The sequence below is a fragment of the Mobula birostris genome, chromosome 3 (genome assembly GCF_030028105.1).
Source record: "Mobula birostris isolate sMobBir1 chromosome 3, sMobBir1.hap1, whole genome shotgun sequence".
Taxonomy (NCBI): Eukaryota; Metazoa; Chordata; class Chondrichthyes; order Myliobatiformes; family Myliobatidae; genus Mobula; species Mobula birostris.
Genome location: NC_092372.1, coordinates 228417487 through 228441086, shown reverse-complemented (window position 1 = coordinate 228441086; position 23600 = coordinate 228417487). Strand labels below are relative to the sequence as shown.

Genomic DNA, 23600 nt, shown 5'->3' with positions numbered 1-23600 from the left:
AAAACTGATACCTCAAAGGTTGTTAACCTTGGCATTAACTAGTGACCTTTTGCCTTGTCTCACTTGCAGTATTCAATCCAAAAAACTCTAATTTTTAAATTGAGTGGATTTTCAGTGTATCTTGCCCTCCCCAGTGGATTCATTTCAATAAAAAGTTCAAAAGTAAACTTATTATTGAAGTCCATGTCACCATGTACAACCCTAAGATTTATTTTCTTGTGGGCATTCACAGTAATTACAAAATCAATGAAAGACTGCACCCAGCAAGCCGGATGAACATCAATGTGCAAGAGACGACGAACTGTGCAAATACAAAAAGAACAAATAAATAATAAATATCAAGGGCATGAGATGAAGAGTCCTTGAAAGTGAGTTCCTAGGTTGTGGGAACGGTTCAGTGATGGAGCGAGTGAAGTGATCACCCTGGGTCAGGATCCTGATGGTTGAGGGGTAATAACTGTTCCCAAACTTGGTGGTCTGGGTCTTGAGGGTCCTGTGCTTCCTTCCTGATAGCAGCATTGAGAAGAGAGCATGGTCCAGATGGTGGGAGTCCTTGATGGTTGCTGTTTTCCTGCAGCAGTGCTCTATGCAGATGAGTTCATTGGTGGGGAGGGCTTTTCTTGTGATGGACTGGGCCAACCAAATCCACTACTTTTTGTAAGATTCAAGGGCATTGGTGAAGTACTTTGGAGTTAGTCATTGTAATGTGATATCTGCATAATCCCACACTAAACATGAAGGCAGCTCTGCCTTTAGACATTAATTTGTGGGTAGGTTGTAGTGATGGAGAGTCTCCCCATGGCTGACAATGATATCACAAGCCCAAAATGTTAGAATGTTAGGAATTAATTTCAATTTACCGGGCTATCTTTGAGTAGGAATTGCTCCACGCACATTCCCACTCCTCTCCCTTAGTGGGAGGAAATACCGATCAAAACATTGTTTCACCACTACTTTGTCATTTCCTGTCAGTCACCTTGTGTATAGATACAGAAAACCTACAGCACAATATAGACCCTTTAGCCCACAAAGCTGTGCCGAACATGTCCTTACCTGAGAAATTACTTAGAGTTACCCATAGCCCTCTATTTTTCTCAGCTCCATGTACCTGTCCAGGAGTCTCTTAAAAGAACCTATCGTATCCGCCTCCACCTCTGTCGCCGGCAACCCATTCCACGCACTCACCACTCTCTGCGTTTTTAAAAAAAAAACTGACAAACTTTATAGACGTACACTCAATCTATGCATAGAAGCTATGTGTTTGTGTTTATATTTGTTTATTCTTTAACTTACTGTTTTTTTGTGGTATCTCTAGGACAAAGTGCAGTCGACGTTTGAGGCCGAGACCTGACGAAGGGTCTCAGCCCGAAATGTCGACTGTACCTCTTCCTAGAGATGCTGCCTGGCCTGCTGCGTTCACCAGCAACTTTTATGTGTGTTGATATTCTGACCTGTTGATTCCATGCTGTATTATTAACCCTTATCAGTATCTATTGTGCTATTGCAGCAGAGTCCCATCTGAGCAAGGTCACAATAATTGTTCTCCGCACTCTGCCAATGAAAGGTTTAATGTTTTCTCTGGGCCTGTACTCTGACTGGACACTGAAAGGCCGGGATAAAATGGACCCAGAGCTCACTAACGCATCCTTGGTCTTTATTTATTTAGAGGTGCAGCAGGAAACAAGTCCTTCCGGCCCAACAAGCTGCACCATCCAGCAACCCACTGATTTAATCTAATCATGGGACAATTTACAATAACCAATTAACCCACTAACTGGCATGCCTTTGGACGGTGGGCTGGGGGGGGGGGGGAACTGGAGCACCTGGAGGAGACCTACGCGGTTCCCAGGGAGAATGAGCAAACTGATTTACTTCACACTCCAGAAAGCCTGGAGCTGTAATAGTGTTGTGCTATCTGCTACACTACTATGGTACGGTAGGTTGTGATGCTGGTTAATGCAAAATCTGCATTACACTTTTGGGCAGATGGGGCTTGTCAGCCATGGTCAAACCTCCGCTTCCTTGCGGCTATACCCACTCATGGGGAAGGCTTTGGGAGTAAACCCCGAGGGAAAAATCCAGAATTGGAGTCCCTAAGGCAGTCTTACATTGAGTTCAACATTGACTGGCAACTCCTGTGACGTCGCTGTGCCAAACTATAGTAGAATATAGGGGAGCTCTTGTTTCTTGTGATTTTCAGTAACCAAGTAAGGGAAGTGACAATCCTGGTACTAGCTGTGGAACCGGTGCTTGGTCTGTGCATTTGACCAGGTTTGCAAAGGTTTTGGGAGGGAAAAATGAAGAGGTATTACTGCATTATAAACAAACCCCAGTAACCCAACCTAAATATAGATATCATTCCGTAATTAAGGTGAAACAAATCTGAGAGTCATGCTTTCCCAAAATTTCGAGCATGTGGCTGTTTTTTTCTGATTTTACTGGACACTTGCTTAACACCTGAGAGCTAGAGATCAGGAAAAGGCATTTTTCAGTAATTGGTCCATCGTTTCCTTTACTGCCTCTCTCAGACTGCAGGAGCACCACCTCGTATTCCGTCTGTGTAGCTTCCAATTTGGTAGCATGAACATCAATTTCTCCCACTTCCAGTAACTTTCCCAATCTCCTCCACCCCCCCCCCACTGCTTCTCCTTATCTGCCTACCTATCACTTTGCCATGGGTGCCCTCCTCCTTCCCTTTTTCCCATGGTTTACTTTCCTCTTCTGTCAGATTCCTCCTTCTCCAGCCCTTTACCGTAACCACCTATTAGCTTCCTGCTTCTGACTTCATTCTCCCTCCCCCATCCATTTGGCTTTGCCTATCACCTTCTAGCTTGTCCTCCCTCTTCTCCTCTCTCCCCCCCCCCACCTCCCTTATAATTTTGGCATCTCCCCCCTTCCTTTCCAGCCCTGAAGGTTTTGGCCCAAAATGTCAACTGTGTATTCATTTCCGTGGATGCTGCCTGACCTGCTGAGTTCCCCCAGCATTTGGTGTGTGTTGCTGTGGATTTCCAGCATCTGTAGAATCTCCTGTTTCTCTCACTTGGCTGCTGTAATTGTACAGTGAGCTGTAGAGGGGATTTTTAATGCTCTAACTTTCACTTATTTTTCATCTTACAAAGAATCTGAAACTCTGTACTCGTTATAGTATGTTCTGTTTCTTCATTTAATTGCGTGTAAAACTAAGATAATGGCAGCCTGTCACTCTTGCTGCCAGCATGTGTTTGACGTTTAGTGTGCAGTGTGAATACAATAAAACTAAACTGAAATCCCAAATATCTTTAAAACAAGGCAACAATATTCAAGATGGTTTAATATGGCTTGATACACAGGTGTAAAGGACGTGTACACGGAATACGAGAGGTTGCAGCCGCTCTTTGAGTTTCTCAGAGCCGCTGCTGAGGTTCTGGCTGTATTTTAGTCCCACGATCCTCATCTACGGGCACCCAGTTTGGAAGGGGGCGGGGTGAGAGGATCTCCTGCTGGGTTTGCTCCTGGGCCTGCCCAAGATGGCCATTCACAGGTCAAGGTGGCAGAAGCTGGAGGGGGCTGCCTGGGCTGACTGCCTGCCCTTTTTCGAAGGGTATGTCTGTGCCCGGCTGTCCTTGGAGAGGGAGCATGCGGTCGCAATGGACACATTGGGGGATTTCCGTGAGCGGTGGTCCCCTGGTATAGACTGTTTTATAAATGGTAGTAACTGTATTGGAATTTAAGTGTAACTACTGTCTTGTAAAATTGATCGTCTTGTATCTGTGTTGTAAATAAACTTCTATAGTTTTGATTTTTAAAGAAAGCACGGAGTAAGACATTGGTGCAGAATTAGGACATTTGACCCATCGAGTCTGCCCCACCATTCCATCGTGACTCATTCATTATCCCTGTAACCCCATTCTCCTGTTTTCTCCCTGTAACCTTTGATTAATCAAGAACCTATTGAGGCCTTCCTCTCTGTTAGTCAACTTTGACCATGGATGTTGTATCCTAGCTGTCTACATATTAGAAAGAAGCCAGGGCAGAACGATATGGAGAACATTCAGCAGGCTTCCTCTCGCCACACAGCTGGTGCGTCCAAAGGAGTGGCAGGAACTGATGCAGTTTGGCATCAGGAGTTCCAAACAGTAGTCTCAACCTAAGACTGCCTTAGGAGCTCCAGCTCTGGATTTTTACTCGGGGGTTACTCCTGAAGCCTCCCCCTGGAGTGGGTATTACCACAAGGCAGTGGAGGTTTGAGATCAGAGATTTCCTTCTAGATCGAGTGTGACAGTGGGAAAGTGTGTATGGAACCGGAGGAAATGGCAGAGATACTTAATGAATACTTCAGTATTCACTACGGAAAAGGATCTTGGTGATTGTAGGGATGACTTACAGTGGACTGAAAAGCTTGAGCATGTAGATATTAAGAAAGAGGATGTGCTGGAGCTTTTGGAAAGCATCAAGTTGGGTAAGTCACCAGGACCGGATGAGATGTACCCCAGGCTACTGTGGAAGGCAAGGGAGGAGGTTACTGAGCCTCTGGTGATGATCTTTGCATCATCAATGGGGATGGGAGAGGTTCCAGAGGATTGGAGGGTTGCGGATGTTCCATTATTCAAGAAAGGGAGTAGAGATAGCCCAGGAAATTATAGGCCAGTGAGTCTTACTTCAGTGGTTGGTAAGTTGATGGAGAAGATCCTGCGAGGCAGGATTTATGAACATTTGGAGAGCTATGATATGATTAGGAATAGTCAGCATGGCTTTGTCAAGGGCAGGTTGTGCCTTACGAGCCAGATTGAATTTTTTGAGGATGTGACTACGCGTTGATGGAGGAAGAGCAGTAGATGTAATGTATCTGGATTTCAGCAAGGCATTTGATAAGGTACCCCATGCCAGGCTTACTGAGAAAGTAAGGAGGCATGGGATCCAAGGGGAAATTGCTTTGTGGATCAAGAACTGGCTGGCCCACAGAAGGCAAAGAGTGGTTGTAGATGGGTCATATTCTGCATGGAGGTAGGTGACCAGTGGTGTGCCTCAGGGACATGATTTTTATAAATGACCTGGATGAGGAAGTGGAGGGACGGGTTAGTAAATTTGCTGATGACACAAAGGTTGGGGGTGTTGTGGATAGTGTGGAGGGCTGTCAGAGGTTACAGCAGGACATTGATAGGATGCAAAACTGGGCTGAGAAGTGGCAGTTGGAGTTCAACCCAGATAATTGTGAAGTGGTTCATTTTGGTAGGTCAAATATGATGGCAGAATATAGTATTAATGGTAAGACTCTTGGCGGTGTTGAAGATCAGCGGGATCTTGGGGTCCGAGTCCATAGGACGCTCAAAGCAGCTGTGCAGGTTGACTCTGTGGTTAAGAAGGCATGTGTTGTATTGGCCTTCATCAATCATGGAATTGAATTTAGGAGCCTATATAGGACCCTGGTCAGACCCCAGTTGGAGTACTGTGCTCAGTTCTGGTCGCATCACTACAGAAATGATGTGAAAACCATAGAAAGGGTGCAGAGGAGATTTACAAGGATGTTGCTTGGATTGGGGAGCATGCCTTATGAAGACAGGCTGAGTGAACGCGGCCTTTTCTCTTTGGAGCGGTGGAGGATGAGAGATGACCTGATAGAGGTGTATAAGATGATGAGAGGCATTGATCATGTGGATAGTCAGAGGCTTTTTCCCAGGGCTGAAATGGCTGCCACAAGAGGGCACAGGTTTAAGGTGCTTGGGAGTAGGTACAGAGGAGATGTCAGGGGTAAGTTTTTTACGCAGAGAGTGGTGAGTGCGTGGAATGGGCTGCCAGCAGCGGTGGTGGAGGCAGATATGACAGGGTCTTTTAAGAGATTTTTGGATAGGTACATGGAGCTTAGAAAAATAGAGGGCTATGGTTAACCCTAGTAATTTCTAAGGTAGGGACATGTTCGGCACAACTTTGTGGGCCAAAGGGCCTGTATTGTGCTGTAGGTTTTCTATGTTTCTTTGAACTGCCAACCATGGTTGATGAGTCCCATCTGCCTGAAGCAATTGATTCGTAGGTGCCAGTAACCCTTCTTTGCCCCTTCTCCTGTCAGTAGAAACTGTTCCACTGGGCTTAATAGCTAAGCCACACAAAGCAGGAGATGGACTTGGTTGTCAGAGGCTATCTGAGACATGCTATTGGGAGCATTTAATAGGCAGTGGGAGCTTATCCTCACTACCTCCCCTCCACCCTGGCTATGACAACCTTAAGAACCTATTGTTCTCTGCTTTAAATATACTCAATGACTTGGCCTTCACAGCTGCCCGTGGCAATGAATTCCACAAATTCCAATTGTAGTACCTGCGGTGACCAAGTTTTCAAAGTGCTTTAAGTGGGAAGCACAGATGCCATTCTTTCTGATAAGCGTCAGTAATACAGGAAACAGATTGTACAATCAGAATGCCATATTGCTGTCTCATTGGCCATCTTGTACCCTCTGAATTTGACACACTGTTGGACGGGGAGAAACTATGGACCACGGAGTGCAAAGCAGGTATTTAGGGAGAGTAAACAAGTCCTATCTATGAGAGGCATAGGTAGAATACAGATAGTACCTTTTTCCCGGGGATGAAATGTCGAACACCAAAGGGTATGCATTTAAGGTGAGAGGGGGTAATTTCAAAGGAGATGTGAGGGGTAAGTCTTTAGTGGTGAGTGCCTGCAATGCTCTGCCTGGGGTGGTGGTAGTGGCAGAAACCGTAGAGACTTGAGATATTTAGATACTCATGAATGTGAGAAAATTAGAAGGATACAGGTGCTGTGTATGCAGAGGGGATTTGGTTTAGTTGGCAATTTGCTTATTAATTTAATTGGTCCATTGTGGACCAAAGGGCCTGTTCATCTGCTGTACTGTTCTGTACTTTATGTCCACAGCTGATGATGACTGATACCTTCGGTCCAAGGAAAGCAACCCAACTTCAGATAGTGCAACCAGTCCTGCAAGAGCCCACTGGCAATTGGTTGTCTCCCCAGCTACAAAAATACATTAAAAAAAAATTAGGCTGTGAATTGTTTGACCTATAATTCTCTCTACTCAGTGGTGGGAACAGTTTTAATAGCAACATTCAAAGGGAAATTTGATAAACACACAAAGGATGCCTTTTCAGAGCTAATAGGACTAGAGGTGAAATTAAATTATTGGAAAGCTGTTTAGAGCTTGCTTCGATGCTCTGGCTGAGAGTCCTTGTTATTCAATTCTCTTAAGTAATGATTCCAGGAATGAAAAGGTTAACAATATGAGCATTTGATGGCTCTGGGTCTGTACTCACTAGAATTCAGAAGAATGAAGAGGGATCTTATTGAAACCTATAGAATCTTGGAAAGCCTTGATAGAGTGGATGTGGAGAGGATGTTTCCAATAGTGGGAGAGTCCAGGATCAGAAGGCACAACCTCAGAATAGAAGAGCGTTTCTTTAGAACAGATGAAGAATTTCTTTAGCCAGAGGGTAGTGAATCTGTGGAATTCATTGCCACAGGCAGCTGTGGAAGCCAAGTCATTGGGTATGTTTAAAGCGGAGATTTAACCCATGCAGGAAAAAAATTGATATATAAGAAATACTGAGAACACGGGTTGTAGAGTCCTTAAAAATAAGTCCATAGGTTGCAGAATGGGTTCATTGTTGGGGTGTGTACATAATAAATAGCCATGATGTAATGATGGAGCAGACTTGATGGACAAAATGGCCAAATCCTGTACCTTGTTGTGGTCTAAGTGGGCCCATTTTCAGGATACGGAGGCCGTGGGCCACAGGGTCTGTTGGTTTGTACTATAGTATATATCCACTGCAGGTTATGAAGCTGCTGACTTCTCTGGGTGAGCATTTCAGGGTGGATTTCCTGTGCCTCATTAAGTGGCTGAGAGTCTGAGTATTGCATGATGGTCTCTGGATGGGGGAGGCACTGTAGCGGAGGTCAGTCATCTCCTCCCAGATATCAGAGTCTGCATTTACCAGCAGGGATTGTTGAATAGCAGACTGTAGGTAAAGCTTTGACCAGTGTTTTCTCCATAGCTCACGAGCTGCTAGGCCATCTTCGGGTCTGGGTGGGATCAGGTGATTCAAATTCAAGATTGTTTAAAGTAATTTCCTGTACACAAGTGTGAAGGAGAAATGAAGTAATTGTTCTTCCAAATTCAATGCAGCAGAGTGAAAGAACACAATAATAAAAACACTTTAAATATAAATACTTAAGATAACTTGTATACATTTATGTCCTGAAATGACATTAGGCTGTATATAAGGTGATTGATGGAAAATGATAGAATACTGATGTGTTAGGTGAAGGTGTTGGTCAGCCTTGCTACTTGGGAAAAGTAACTGTTTTTGAGTCTGGTGGTCCATGAGCAGGGTGGATAGGATCCTTCATGTTGTCACTGGTCCTTTTTTTTGGTACTTTTCTGTATATATGCCCTTTATTTTGGGGTGAGGGGGGGTAGGCTGGTGCCAGTGATGCATTGAGTAGTTTTGCCTACCTGTTGTAGAGCCTTCCCGTCCACCACAGTGCAGTTTCTGTATCATGCAGTGATGCAGTTTGCTAAGATGCTGTCAACTGCACATCTGTAGAATGATGTGAGTATGGATGTGCAAAGTTTAGTGCTCTCCAGCTTCCTCAGAAAATGGAGGCTGATAAATATAAACAAACTACTGTTTAAATTCTTAACTTGTGTTTTATGGCTTTGTTGATTTGCCTTGTTATTCTGAATGATTTGCAGCACTACCTTTAGTTCCCCTCTCCCTCACTCAAGGAACACTGGGTCTCTTTAATTCTCAGACCCCAATGCACCATCTTGCAGTTATCCATACTGACACATCCATTCTTGCCAGCTCTAGGCAGTCTGTGCACCCCGGCTTTTAACTCTCCCATCAGGTGTAACCTACAACTATTCTGTCAACCCCTTAAAGATTTTACGTATTTCAATCAGGCCTCTCATTCTTACAAACCAGATGCTTAGGCCCAGTCTTTCTTGTTTCGTCTGGGCAGCATGGTAGCAATGCTTTACAGCACAAGTTATCAGATTGTGGTTCAATTCCTGCCCACCTGGAAGGAGTTTATACGTTCTCCCAGTGACTGTAGGTTTCCATGAGAGCCCGGGGTTCCTCCCACATTCCAAAAGATGTACAACTCCGGGTTAGTAAGTTACGTGCATGCAGTGTTGGTGCCAGAGGCACGACATGCCCAAATCTTACTAACCCAAACCCGGACTGTGAACGGCACATCTTTGGACTGTGTTGGGTGTTGATGCAAACAATGCATTTCACTGCATGTTTCAATGACTTGATTTACTTTTTATATATATATAATTTACTTTTTAAAAACCTGTTAATGTAATCTAATCATACAGCAACCCTTCCCAAGAGTCATTCTGCTGAAAGTCTATGGACTCCCCCAATTGCAAGAATAATTCTGCCTTTGGTAGGGATACCAGAGAGGTACATAAAAAAAAAAATTGAAAATTTTCTAGTTGTATCAGCTTTAAAGACAAATTTCATATTATCATTACATCTTGTGTGAAAAGTTTCCTAAACTTGAATAAAAAAATTCTTGTAGAATATTTTAAAGTTCAATTTTCAAAGTACATTTATTATCAGTACGTATGTCACCATACAACCCTGATTCATTTTCTTGTGGGCATACTCAGTAAATCCAAGAAACATAATAGAATCTATGAAAGACCATACCCAACAGGACAGACAAACAACCAATGAGCAAAAGACGACAAACTGTGCAAATATAAAAGAAAAAAAGAATGAATAACAGAAGTAATTTAAGCTAGACAGCAAGCTTAAGTGTTAATTCTTGCAGCTATGATATTAAAGCTTGAGCAGATTACAAAACGAGAGCAGAACTTCAGGCTGAATCACCACCTGAAACCAGCTGCCAATTAGTAATGTAGTTATTTCTCAGAAATAACAAGGATCAAGATGACTGTCATGCCATTTTGATGGCTTGATCTTCAAAATTATTTTGACTGGGCACTTTGGAATTTGATTTAAACACTCATTGGCTACTTTATTAAGTAACTCTTGTACTAAGTGCATGTTATGGTCTTTTGCTGCTGTATCCCATCCATCTCAACGTTTGACATGTTGTGCATTCAGAGATGCTCCTCTGCATACACTGTTGTAACGCATGGTTATTTGAGTTTCTGTCAGCTTGAACCAGTCTGGCCACTCTCCTCTGATCTTTCTCACCACAGAACTGCCGCTTACTTGATTTTTTTTTTGTTTTTTTGCACCATTCTTCATAAACGCTAGAGACAGTTGTGTGTGAAAATCTTTGGAGATCAGCAGTTTGAGATAATTTAACCACCCGGTTGGCACCAACGATCACTCCACGGTTGGAGTCACCTGGATTACATTTCTTCCCCATTCTGATGTTTCGTCTTGACCGTGACTGCATGCTTTTATGTATTGAGTTGCTACCACATGATTGACTGATTAGATATTGTACCTTAACGAGCAGGTGTACCTAATAAAGTGGACACTGAGTGCTCATTTTGTAATAATTATTTGATACATCTCTTCCAGGGTGGTGAATGACAAAATATGGCTCTTCAACTCAGCTTTGAGTCACATCAGTGAAGAAAATGTAACTTCAGTGGACCAATTACTGAGGTTACTCTTGAGGTACATTGCATTTCAGCCTCAGTCAATTTGCTTCAGATACAAGGCTGTCCAAAAAAGTGTTAACAAATTAATGATAGAAACCTTGGTTTCTCATTCCTTCTCTGCAAGCAAAAATAGAATATTAAAAAATAGGTTGTAAAAATATCGGAGTGCCCTTTGTGGCAAGGGGTTGTGTCAAACAATGAATTAAGCTATCTTAGCCTCCACAATGTGTACCACAAAGGTTAGTAATACAGCAGCTGTAACTCCAAGGAAAAGTAGATGGTCAGAACACTAAATGAAATAATATTTGATTTTAAAACATTATTTTACTAAAGATTTCTGTGTGTTGCATTTGTGTTCATTCAGAAAGATGATGCATTTTCCAAGGGTGAAGGAGGAATGGATATTGATGGAAAGCAGTGATTCTTGTGTATGGTTTTCACTAGTGTGCTTGTACAGCCCCACAGTAAGGTAGCAGTTAGTGCAAAGCTATTGCAGCTTGGAGCGTTCCGGAGATCGGAATTCCATTCTGGAGCTTCTGTATATCCTCCCCATGGAATGCATGGATTTTCCTCGGGTGCTCTGACTTCCTCCCACAGTCCAAAGATGTACTGGGTAGGTTCATTGGTCATTGTGAATTGCCCCATGATTCAGTTCGGATTAATCGGGGTTGTGGGGTTGCTGGGGTTCAAAGGGTCGGAAAGGACCATTCTCCGCTGTATCGCTAAATAAATGAATAGTGCACAGTCTGAGGCGGCTAGGACAGAAGTCGACAACTATAGAAAAATAATGTTTACATCAAACAAGAAATTTTGCAAATGCTGGAAAACCAGTGCAACGCACACAAACTGATGGAGAAACTCAAGTCATTTAGCCTTCTTTTGGGCTGCCTGACTGCTGAGTTCCTCTAACACTGCATGTGTGTTCTTCTAGCTCCAGAGTGCCTTTTCTGATCTGTGGACGCGCTAAAACATTTTAAGGCCCAAAGTGTTTTTTTTTGAATATACACTCAGTGGCCACTTTTTTTTAAGTACACCTGATCGTTAGATTTATGACGAGACGCAGTCCTCCTTTATTGTTATTTAGTAATGCATGCATTAAGAAATGATACAATATTTCCTCCGGTGTGATATCACAAAACACAGGACAAACCAAGACTGAAAAAACTAACAAAACCATGTAATTATAACATATAGTTACAACAGTGCAACAATACCATAACTTAATGAAGAAGTCCATGAGCACAGTAAAAAGTTCAAAGTCTCTCAAATGTCCCACATCTCACACAGCCGGGAGAAGGAAGAAAAATTCTCCCTGCCATGCCCGACCACAATCCGACTCTGAGTCGTCCGAAAACTTCGAGCCTCCGATCAGCTCTCCGACACCGAGTACTGAGCGCCATCTCTGTCCGAATGATTTGACCTCAATCTTGGTCGCCAACAGCAGGCAAAGCCGGGGATTTTGAGGCCTTCCCTCTGGAAGATTTCCGACTGTGCAGTAACAACAGCCGCGAACTGGCGTTTCAGAAATTTCTCCAGATGTTCCTCTGTGCTTTCATGTCTATCTCCATCAAATCAGAATTGTCCACAGCCCCTATTTAACGGTGTGATATCATTTTTCACCGGAGGGCTGCGTAAGTATCTAATCAGCCAGTCGTGTGGCAGCAACTTAATGCTAAAAGCATGTAGACATGGTCAAGAGGTTTAGTTGTTCGGACCAAACATCAGAATTTTGGGAAGAAATGTGATCAAAGTGACTTTGACTGTGGAATAATTGTTGGTGCCAAACAGGGTGGTTTGAGTATCTCAGAAACTGCTGATCTGGGGTTTTCATGTACAACAGTCTCTAGAGTTTACAGAGGATGGTGTGAGAAACAAAGAACATTTAGTAAGTGGTAGTTCTGCCGGTGAAGACGCCTTGTTAATGAGAGGTCAGAGGAGAATGATCAGACTAGTTCAAGATGACAGGAAGGCGACAGTAGCTCAGATGACTACACATTACAACAGCGGTGTGCAGTAGAGCATCCCTGAACACACAATACATCAAACCTTGAAGTGGATGGACCACAGCAACAGAAGACCACACCAGCTTCCACTCCAGTACTTAGTAAAGTGGCCTCTGAGTGTATGATGTCCTGATGAAGAGTCTTGGCCCGAAATGTCGACTGTTTACTCTTTTCCACAGATGCTGTCCGACATTTTGTGTGTGTGGCTCAAAAACAGTAATCCTGAATTATTTCCTGAGCGTGTAAAACAATGTAGAGCATTACAGGACAGTACAGGCCCTTCAGTCCATGATGTTATGCTGACCTTTCTAACTACTTTGGGATCAATGTAACCCTTTTCTCCTACATAACCCTCCATTTTTCTATTATCCACGTGCCTATCTAAGAGCCTCTTAAATGCCCCGAATGTATCTGACACTACCATCACTCATCTACCCACGTACCCTCCAATCTGTGTAAAAAAGCTTAATTCTGATATTCCCTCTTATTTTCCCCTAATCACCTTAAAATTATGCTCCCTTGCATTAGCCCTTACCATCCCTGGAAGAAGTCTCTCTACCCACTCTATCTATGCCTCCTCTATTCTTGTACACTCTATCAAGGTACCTGTCATCCTCCTTTGCTCCAAAGGGAAAAGCCCTAGCTCGCTCAACCTAACTTCATAAGACATGGACAGAAATGGACAGTCACAAAGCAACAAATTTAATGACATACTGTGTGTTAGTGATCATAAACCTGATTCTGATTTGTATTCTGATTTTTGTAATGAATAAGCAGAGCTTGTCCTTACAAGTTGATTTTGTAACAGTTCTTCTCTGTGTACCGAATATTGGATGCAGAGAGGATGTTTCCAACACTGGGAGAGTTGAGAACCAAAGGGCACCACCTCAGAATAGAAGGATGTCTCTTTAGAACAGGCGAGGAGGAATTTCTTTAGCTAGAGCGTGGTGAATCTGTGGAATTCATTACCACACACTGCTGTGGAGGCCAAATCATTGGGTAGATTTAAAGTGAAAGTTGATAGGTTCTTGGTTGGTCAAGGCATCAAAGGTTACAGGGAGAAGACAGGAGAATGGGGTTGAGAGGGATAATATCAGCCATGATGGAATGGCAGGAATATAATCAAACATACTAGGGATGTTTCAACCTTAAGTTTGCAGGGTTTAATAAAGATGCATGTCTGAAATTACAGGGCATTGCTTTCATCTCTGGATGTTAGTTTGATAATTGTGATTGTTGGAGAATCCTTACAGATGCAGAATTGTCTGAACAAGCTGTAGTGGGGATGGTAACATTGGAGAATGTTTTTCCACTCCCAAGTTCTCAGCTGGAATCCCTGAGCCCCAGGAAGGACCCACGGTGTTGTGTTTGAATAGCCTGCCAATTCTGAGTCTGGTGTGAATAATATGTATGTAGCTGAAGCAACCATGGGAATTGAAACCCGCTCACTGGCGCTGCAGAGTGTTAAGCTAGCCGCTATGCTACACCCTTACGGTGATGTCATCCTTATCCTGCTGTAGCTTTAAGCAACCTTCCTCAGTGTCCACAACACTACCAATTTATATGCCGTCAACCATCAGGCTCTTGAAGCAGAGGGGATAACTTCGCTCACCCACAACACTGAGCTGTTCCCACAACCCATGGACTTTAATAACTCTTCATCTCGTGCTTTTGTTTAATTTATTATATTTTGTTTTTTCTTTGTATTTATTGAATATGCCTGCAAGAAAATAAATAAATAAATAAATAAATAATTAAAAAAATATATATATAGATTTACTTTGAACTTGAACCTACTTTACCTATCCTATGCTAATTTCTCACAGATTAGATCCAGAAACCTTCAAGTCCTTCTCTAGATGCTTAAATGTTGCGAGACACTGCTGTATCATCTTTTCGACTGCACTTTCCAGAATATTCCGGACTCCAGCTACCCTCTCAGAGGGAGGGGAAGCTCTCCCTCTGATCAAGAATCACTAGATTCTGGAATGGTTCTGGCAGACAGGAAAATTCTGAATGTCACTTCACTCTTCAAGAAGGGAGTTAGGCAGAAGAAAGGAAATTATAGGCCATTTAGTCTGACCTCAGTGGTTGGGAAGATGTTGAAGTTGATTAAGGATGTGGTTTCAGGGTACTTGGAGGCATATGATAAAATAAGCTGTAGTCAGAATTTTTTCCTCAAGGGAAAATCTTGCCTGACAGATCTGTTGGAATTCTTTGAAGAAACAACAAGCAGGATAGACAAAGGAGAATCGGTTGATGTTGTGTACTTGGATTTTCAGAAGACCTTTGAGAAGGTGCCCCACATAAGGCTGCTTAACAAGCTCCAAGCCCATGGTATTACAAGTAAGATAGGGTGAGAGGAGGCGATAGCAGCGCGCCATGTGCGCGCAGCTCTCCGGTGAAAATGATATCATATCTGTTAAATAGGGGCCGTGGGACAATTCTGATTTGATGGATACAGACATGAAAGCACAGGAACATCTGGAGAAATTTCTGAAACGCCAGTTCGCTGCTGTTGTTACTGCGTGATCGAGAATCTTCCGGAGGGAAGGCCTCAAAATCCCCGGCTTTGCCTGCTGCAGGCGACCGAGGCCGAATCGTTCGGATAGAGATGGCGCTTGGTACTCAGTGTAGGACGGCTGATCGGAGGCTCGAAGTTTTCGGACAACTCAGAGTCGGACTGTGGTCGGGCATGGCAGGGAGAGTTTTCTTCCTTCTCCTGTCTGCGTGAGATGTGGGACTTTTGAGAAATTTTGAACTCTTTTACTGTGCCATGGACTGTTCTTCATCAAGTTATGGTATTGTTGCACTGTTGTAACTATATGTTATAATTATGTGGTTTTGTTAGTTTTTTCAGTCTTGGTCTGTCCTGTGTTTTGTGATAGCACACCGGAGGAATATTGTATCATTTCTTAATGCATGCATTACTAAATGACAATAAAAGAGGACTGCGTGTCCTCATAATCTAATCTAAGATTCTTTTTTGGCTGGCTGCTGGTGACTGGTGTTCCATAGGGGTCTGTCATGGGATTGCTTTTTACATTATGTCAGTGAGTTGGATGGTGAAATTGGTGGCTTTGTGCAGAGTTTGTGGAGGAAGGGGCAGGTCGTTTTGAGAAGGTAGGCTACAGAAGTGCCTTGACAAATGAGGAGAATGGACAAACAAGTGGCAGATGGAGTACAGTGTCGGGAAGTGTATGGTCATGCACTTCGATTGAAGAAATGAAAGGGTTGACTAAATGGAGAGAAAATACAAAAAAGTGAGGCACCAGGGAAATTGGGAAACTTTGCGTAGCATTTGTTTCAAGAGGACTAGAATATAAAAGCAAGGATGTAATGTTGAGGCTTTATAAAGCACCATTAAAGCCTCACTTGGAATATTCTGAGCAGTTTTGGGTCCCTTATCTTAGAAAGGATGTGCTGAAATTAGAGAGGGTTCAAAGGAAGTTTACAGAAATGATCCCAGGATTGAATGACTTTCCATATGAAAAGCATTTAATGGCACTCTGCTTATATTCACTGGGATTCAGAAGAATGAGAGGTGACCTTGTTGAAACCTATTGAATGGTGAAAGGCCTTGGTAGAGTGGATGTGGAGAGGATGGTGTGAGAGTCTGGGACCAGCAGATGCAGCCCCAGAATAGAGGGGCATCCTTTTAGAATGGAGATGAGGAATTTTTTTAGCCAGAGAGGTGAATCTGTGAAATTTTTTGCCACAAGCAGCTGTGGAGGCCAAGCATTTATATATATTTAAGGCAGAGGTTAATAAATTTTTGATTGAATCAGCTATAATGAAATGGCAGAGCAGACGTGAAGGCCCAAATAGCCTAATTCTGCTCCTATACCTTATAGTCTTATACCTTGTCCACCACCATGGCAAAAAAGATTTTTATTATGTGCTTTTCTCTTTGGAGCAAAGGAGGGTGAGTGGTAGGTCAGAGATTGAGTTGACAGCTAGAGACCTTTTCCCAGGGCAGAGTGGCTAATATGAAGGGCATAATTGTGATTGGAGGAAGGTTTAGGGGGTAGCTTTTTAACAGTGAGTGGGCGGAACATGCTGCCGGGCTAGTGGTAGAGACAGATACATTAGAGACATTCATGAAACAGACACATGGATGATAGAAACATGGAGGGCTATGTGGGAGGGAAGGGTTAAGTTCATCGGAGTAGATTAAAATGTTGGCGTAATATTGTGTGCTGTACTGTTCAATGCTTTGTATTCTATCTATTCCTTTCATAATGTCTGGTGACTTGCAGCAGGAAAAACAAACCCAGTCTATCCAGTTCCTCATAACTGAGCTATGGCAATCCTGCCAGTATCCTGGTTGGTCTTCCCCTGCACCTTCTCTGGTGCAATCACTTGCTTCCCTATTGTGTAGTGCTCAGAACTGCCCGCAGTACTCAGTATGTCCTAACTGATGGTTCGTAGATTTGTAGCATGATGTCCCATTATATTCTACATTTATTGAGTATGGGTTCAATTCCTGCCATTCTCTGCAAGGTGTTTGTCCGTTCTCCCTGTGACCACGTGGGGACCAGGTTCTCTGCTTTCCTCCCACAGTCCAAAGACATGCGGGTTAGGGTTACTGAGTTGTGGGGCATGCTGTGTGGGCACCAGAAGTGTGGCAGCACTTTCAGCTGCCACTGCTGTCTAGTAGTCTTGCGAAAAGGAGAGCTGAATGTCTCCCTGCCAGGATGTAGCCGCTTCAACAGCAAGCCTTGTAGTGCCTCCTCGCTGGCAACACACGGAAGCTGAACTCCTTTTGTTCTCAGGCTGAACTACAGAGGATGGGAAGGAGGTCTGGCCCCTGCACATACAGCGTGCAGGCCCACTGGTGTGTGGACACGCCCTAGTGCCCTTGAACCAGATCCCCAGCTATAGGCAAATAGCTCCACTGCCTTGTGGGCAGTCTCGGGAGAGACGGAGGCTACGGGAGTGAACTCAGACAGCAGATCTGGAGTGGAGCTCCTAAAGAAACTGGACGTCATTGAACATCCGGAAGCTCCTGCAGTGAAGCTGGTGCCAAATGTATTGCTTCATAAGCTTTCCTTTGGACTACACTGGTGAGGCCAGGAGGGAGATCTTGATGCCTGGGCACCTCAGGACCTCCATACCTTCCGTCCAGGCTTGTGATGATCGTCATCACCCATTGTCCTTCGAGATAGATGAATACCAACCAACCAATTATGTTCTTTATCTTGTTTTTTGTTCTGCTTCAGATCCAGATGGGGTTAAAATTTACTGTCATATTTTAGAGAAGGAAATCTCCTTTCTTACCCATTGTATCCCATACAGGTGACCCTATTATGACAATTTGGGAACAAGTTTGCCCTTACAGAATTTACAAATCAGTATCAAAAGATCTGGGAAACAGAATTAAAAATTTGTGAAATTTGTGGAAATAACTAATATTTTAATGTATTTTTGAGACTGTGCAATACAATCCGCACGGATTTGATGCAAATGGTGCATTTCACTGTTTTAATCACTGTTCCCTGTAAGCTGCACGAGTGTGCAGCCACACAGTAACTGAAATACTCCCACCCACATAGTCTTTATTGCTGCGCAGCTGGAATTTTCTTTTGTGTAATGTTAATATAATTTGAAATCTGTTAACATAATTATGTAATGCTCTAATGTTTATGAACATAATCTGTAAATTTTCTAAATATGCACAACCTTTGAAACATTTTAGCTACTATGTGAAAAGGATCTAGTGCTTTTCCGGTGTATATGATGAATAAACCCTTCTCGGGTTTCCAGCAGGGTATAGGTATCGATTTTTAACTGACATTTCGTTGACAAACTCTGCAAACTTCATCATAGATGATGCCTGGGCATGTCTAATCTGGTGGTATTAACCCTGTTGTCCATCTCTCCTGATCAGTTAGTCCTCAACCAATCAAGTTTTTGCTGTTTCACCTTATTTACAATCAAATTCCAGTTCTTAGAGTGAGACCTTTGTCTTTGTAAAAATTCTTTTCCTCTAGATTCATTTTACCCTTCAATTACAGTCAAACAAAAGAACATGGCAGTGTACACCGGATGAATTCCATTGGCAATAACTATTAAACATAGAAAACCTACAGCATAATACAGGCCCTTTGATATACCTGTCCAGGAGTCTCTTAAAAGACCGTATTGTATCTGCCTCCACCACCGTCGCTGGCAGCCCATTCCATGCACTCACCACTCTCTGTGTTTTTAAAAAAAAAACTTACCCTTGATATCTCCTTTGTACCTACTTCCAAGCACCTTAAAACTGTGCCCTCTTGTGTTAGCCATTTCAGCCCTGGGGAAAAAGCCTCTGACTATCCACACAATCAGTGCCTCTCATTGTCTTATACACCTCTATCAGGTCACCTCTCATCCTCTGTTGCTCCTAGGAAAGAAGGCAGAGTTCACTCAACCTATTCTCATAAGGCATTCTCCCCAATCTAGGCAATCTCCTCTGCACCCTTTCTATAGTTTCCACATTCTTTCTGTAGTAAGGTAACTAGAACTGAACACAGCATTCCAAATGGGATCTGACCAGGGTCCCATATAGCTGCAACAAGAAAGTAATAGTTTTATAGTACTGTAGTAGTATTATTAGTGTTCCAAGTTCTGCATTTTAAGTACAAAATTCCTCAGTTAAATGGCAGTTTCTCTCTTTTTTAGCTTTTAACTATCTCCATGAAACTTCAGCTAATTGGACCAAAATGTTCTGGTCCCGACTAACTGGAACCCATTGTATATTCCGAAAGGACGTGACACCAGCAGCAAAGCTAGCATTAACTGCCAGTTTGTGATTGAACTCAATAAAATTGTTGGCCAGCTCCATGTTTGTAGTGGTGGTACTCCCACAATGCATAGCTGATGCAATCAATTACTCACTTAATAATTTCACAGACAACACTGCTGAGTTTGGAATCAAACACTCATGATCCCAAATACAGTGAAGGTCACATCCTTAGAAAACAATGTGCATCACGATTTTCCCTAATGCAAAGTATCTATGCATGCTGATTTTTAAGATTAGCTTGAATTGTCAAATATTCATTAAAACCAGCATTCCATCTAACAGCTGCACGGACCATTGCTCTGAGCAGGTATTATTTATTTTAAAAAACACAGCCTGAAAACTGCACGCACTTGAATTTTTTTGTAATATGCATACTATATTTAGAATAAAAATCAAGAAATCACACTTTTAATTGAAAGGTGCAACGAAATCTAGCCGATATATGCTGCTCTCTATTCACGGGGAATCCTGTAAACGCCAGCTGTCCTGAGTCCTTGTCCTGCCCATCTTCCACAGTTTCTGGAAGGATGGCCAGGATCCTGAAGAAATAGCAGATTAATGCCCTCCTCAAACCCGTGAGGAAGCTCTAATTACAGCTTCTGTGGGTGAAAGATGAGCTGGGACTCGGAACAGCTGCCGTTTACAGGATTCCTTGATTGGATGAGGACTAACCAATCAGGAGAGATGGACAATGGGGGTATACATACCACCAGACTAAACATGTCTAGTCATCATCTCTGAAGATGGCAGTTTGTCGTCAAAATGTTGATTAAAATCAATACCTATACCGTTCGGGTGGGATGGGCTCGTCAACTTTGGATGGCAGCCCGCCTAGGAGAAGGAAAACTCTGACTTTAAACCTCTGTTGCCTTGTGTCCATACCCACCCATGGAAAGGGCTTCAGGAGTAAACCCCAAGGAAGAAATCCGGAGCCGAGGTCCTTAAGACAGTTTGATGTTGTTTACAACTTCACTCTGGCAACCTCTGCGATGACACTGGTGCCAAGCTGTATCAGCACCTGCCCTTCCCTTGGACTACATCAGTGACGTGGAGAGGGGGAACCCGCTGCATGGGCAGCAGCTGGTTCTTCAAATCTTCCCACCCAGGCTTGTGCCCCGGAGAGGGTGCAGTCCACCAGAGGTGCAAACTCAAGATATCCTGAATCAATGGCTGCTTACTCTACCCAAGAAGAGTTTCGATGTATTTACATTGTCAGTGTTTTATACTGTTGCACATTGTAACAATAAACACAGAATGGAAGTCTGTGTTTATTGTTAATAAACTTCCGGCCATCTGAACATCTATGTCTAAGTGGACAGGTATATTAAAGGGCCTGTATTGTGCCGTAGGTTTTCTGTTTAATAGTTATTACCAATGGAATTTATCTGGCGTGCGCTGCCATGTTCCTTTGTTTGACTATAAATGAACAAAATCAGTGCAGACACCTGGTGTAGATAATAGGCTGCCAGCATTGCTTTCCTGAAGGAAGTAAGGTCACAATCTAACAATAAATTTCCTGGTGTCCTGTGTAGTTGCTAGCTGAGGTTCAGATGTGTCATCTTCATCACTTCCATAAAAAAAAACACAAAATCGTCAAAAATCCCTCCATGCTTAAGGAACTCAGCAGGTCAGGCAGCATCTATGGAAAAGAGTACAGTCGATGTTTCGGGCTGAGGTCCTTCGGCAAAACCTTCTCAGCCAGGAACATTGCCTGTACTCTTCCATAGAGGTTGCCTGGCTTGTCGAGTTCCTCCAGCATTTTGTGTGTGTTGCTTAGATTTCCAACATCTGCAGATTTTCTCTTGTTTGTCATCAAAAATCACTGCTTTTTTGAATAAGCACGTCAGTTCGAATTGATAGTGTAACACAAACACACGCAACTGTCTCTATTTAAAAAGTTCACTCTAAGCATGGTCTTGTGTCTAATGGCCATACAGTGCAGGCAACTGACACTAATTTGGCAACAGTCTCCTGCCCTAAATAAGCGGCATAGTGTCCCAAATAAACAAAGGTAATCCCGGCTATTTTCTTGATTAGTGTTTGTTCTTAAGAATTGTTCCAAATAAGTGGCTGCCCCAATTAACCAGAATCCAATATTTAAAATAAGATTGCTCAAGTCATGGGTAGAGCTATCCACCACCATGCTCCTTTATACTGTTTTTAAACATTGGTATAGGAGGAATTCATGTTGCAATCCTGATCAAAGTTATTCATTCCTTAGTAGGATTAATATCTGATATCAGTTATAATTTCAAGGTTGTCACTTTTACTGATAGGATCTTGTGAATAATTTGGCTGCTATACTTCATGACAGTGACTATACTTTAAAAATAACCTTGGCTCTAATGTTCGCGATGTTCTGAATGGGTCTTTAGTTTAACTTGGTATCTGCTGTCTTTGGAGGAACTGTTCCACACTTTCAGATATGAACCTTTTAAAGGATCCTGTTTTAAAGGATCATGATAGTGGATTGATTCTAACATAGGGTAGTACTGAAATTTTATGAATAAAGTGGAACATTAGTGGTCAAATTTCACCTTCATACAATTGAAACTGTCTCAATAGTTTGGTAGAAGTGGGGATAAGTATAAAAGCATTGTAGCAGGAAAAAGTCTTGTTTACAAAAATTTTGTTACTTTTTCTGCGGTTGTAACCATTTGTGATATGTGGGATTGTGCTGTTGGTAATGTGTTGTGCACCTTGGCCTCAGAGGAATGCTGTTTCGTTTGGTTATATTCACGTAAGGTTGATTGATCAAACTTGAATGTTTACCAGTTGTGGTGTAATAAGGGAACTATGGTTTCCTCGCTTCACTTCTCTACCTTCCCATTACCGTGAACTCCTTCCCATAGCTTTATTTGTCATATGTACATCGAAGTATAGAATGAAATGCATTGTCTGCAAACAATAGTCTGAGGATGTGCCAGGGACAGACTGCAACTGTTGCCATGCTTCTGGCGCCAACATAGAATGTCCATATTTTACTAATCCTAACCCATACAGCTTTGGAATGTGGGAGGAAATCAGAGCACCCGGAGGAATCCCACATGGTTATGGGCAGAATATACAAACCCCTTACAGACAGTGGCGACAATTAAAGCCCAATTTCTGGTGCTGTATAGTGACTGTGCTAACCACTACGGTACCCTGCCGCCCAACATTGCATTTAACATTGGAAACCTCTCGTTTTTCCACGTGTCTGCATCACTTGTTTTTCTTTAGAGGGTAATTATAGTGCAGCTGATTAGTCTGTTTAGAGGAATGTGTTCAGATTTCATCTAGGTGGGTGAATGTTGATATGGCGTCCTTGTGGCAGCTGTGTCCCTGGAGAGCCAATGCATACTAGACCTCCAAAAGGAGTGAAAGAGATCTGTTACTACTGTGCCTTTTGGTGGAGCCCCTTTCCTATTGCTGTAAACTGTTTTTAAAATGTTTCTGATATTGCTAGCTAATTGGTGTTTGTTGCAATAATGTCAGCTGAAAAATTGTCCTTTATAACACCAATTTATCAAACCCAGTAATTTTCCTCCTCTTCTCTCTATTTTCCCCCTCTTCTCTCTATTTTCCCCTCTCTGGCCTCTTGCCTCTCCTCATCTGCCTATCACATCCCCTTGTGCCCCTCCTCCTTCCTCTCTCCCCACTATCTTCCTGTCCAATCCTGGTGAAAGGTGCTAGCCCAAAATGTCAACTGCTTATTCATTTCCATAGGTGCCTGATCTGCTAAGTTCCTGCAGTATTTTGTGTGTTGCTCTGGGATTCCAGCATCTGTAGAATCTCATGTCCTTTTTAGGACTAGGCACTGTGTCCAGCTGGTTTACTGCAAGAGAAAAAGGAACATTCTGTAAGATGAACCTTAGAATCTGATGAAATATTTTGAGGTCCCCTTATTAAAAGGAAGGCTATTAGTATTGCCTCTGTTCTTTTGGCTATTGGCCAAGTGCAATTCTTGCTAGTGTCTATTTTCAGTATTTGGAATGCGATGGATGTCTGATGTTACAAGCTTTCATTGTGAATGACAGCCCCAGAAATCTCGTGACCAGTTGTCTGCCGGTGGAAATCCCTGGCAGATTGTTCAAACAATTGCACCTTTCCAGCCAACTCTGCATGTGTGTGTCTGCTAAGCTTCATACTAAAATGAAGCTTAGCAGTCACACTCTAATGTTACACATTGCTGCTGTTAATTTGATATAGGTCTCACTTGAAAAAGAAC

General features: G+C 42.8%; 1 protein-coding gene across 3 annotated transcripts in view; it reads left to right on the top strand.

The window, feature by feature from the left end:
* Window positions 1-23600, top strand: part of zftraf1 (zinc finger TRAF-type containing 1) — a 154490-nt gene that overhangs the window by 1340 nt on the left and 129550 nt on the right. The window contains exon 2 of one of the 3 annotated variants that reach the window (XM_072254288.1): window positions 10518-10616. The exons of the other annotated variants lie outside the window; for them this stretch is intronic. The gene's annotated coding sequence lies outside the window, so the exon portion shown is untranslated. The remainder of the gene's footprint in view (window positions 1-10517; window positions 10617-23600) is intronic. 3 annotated transcript variants of the gene reach the window in all.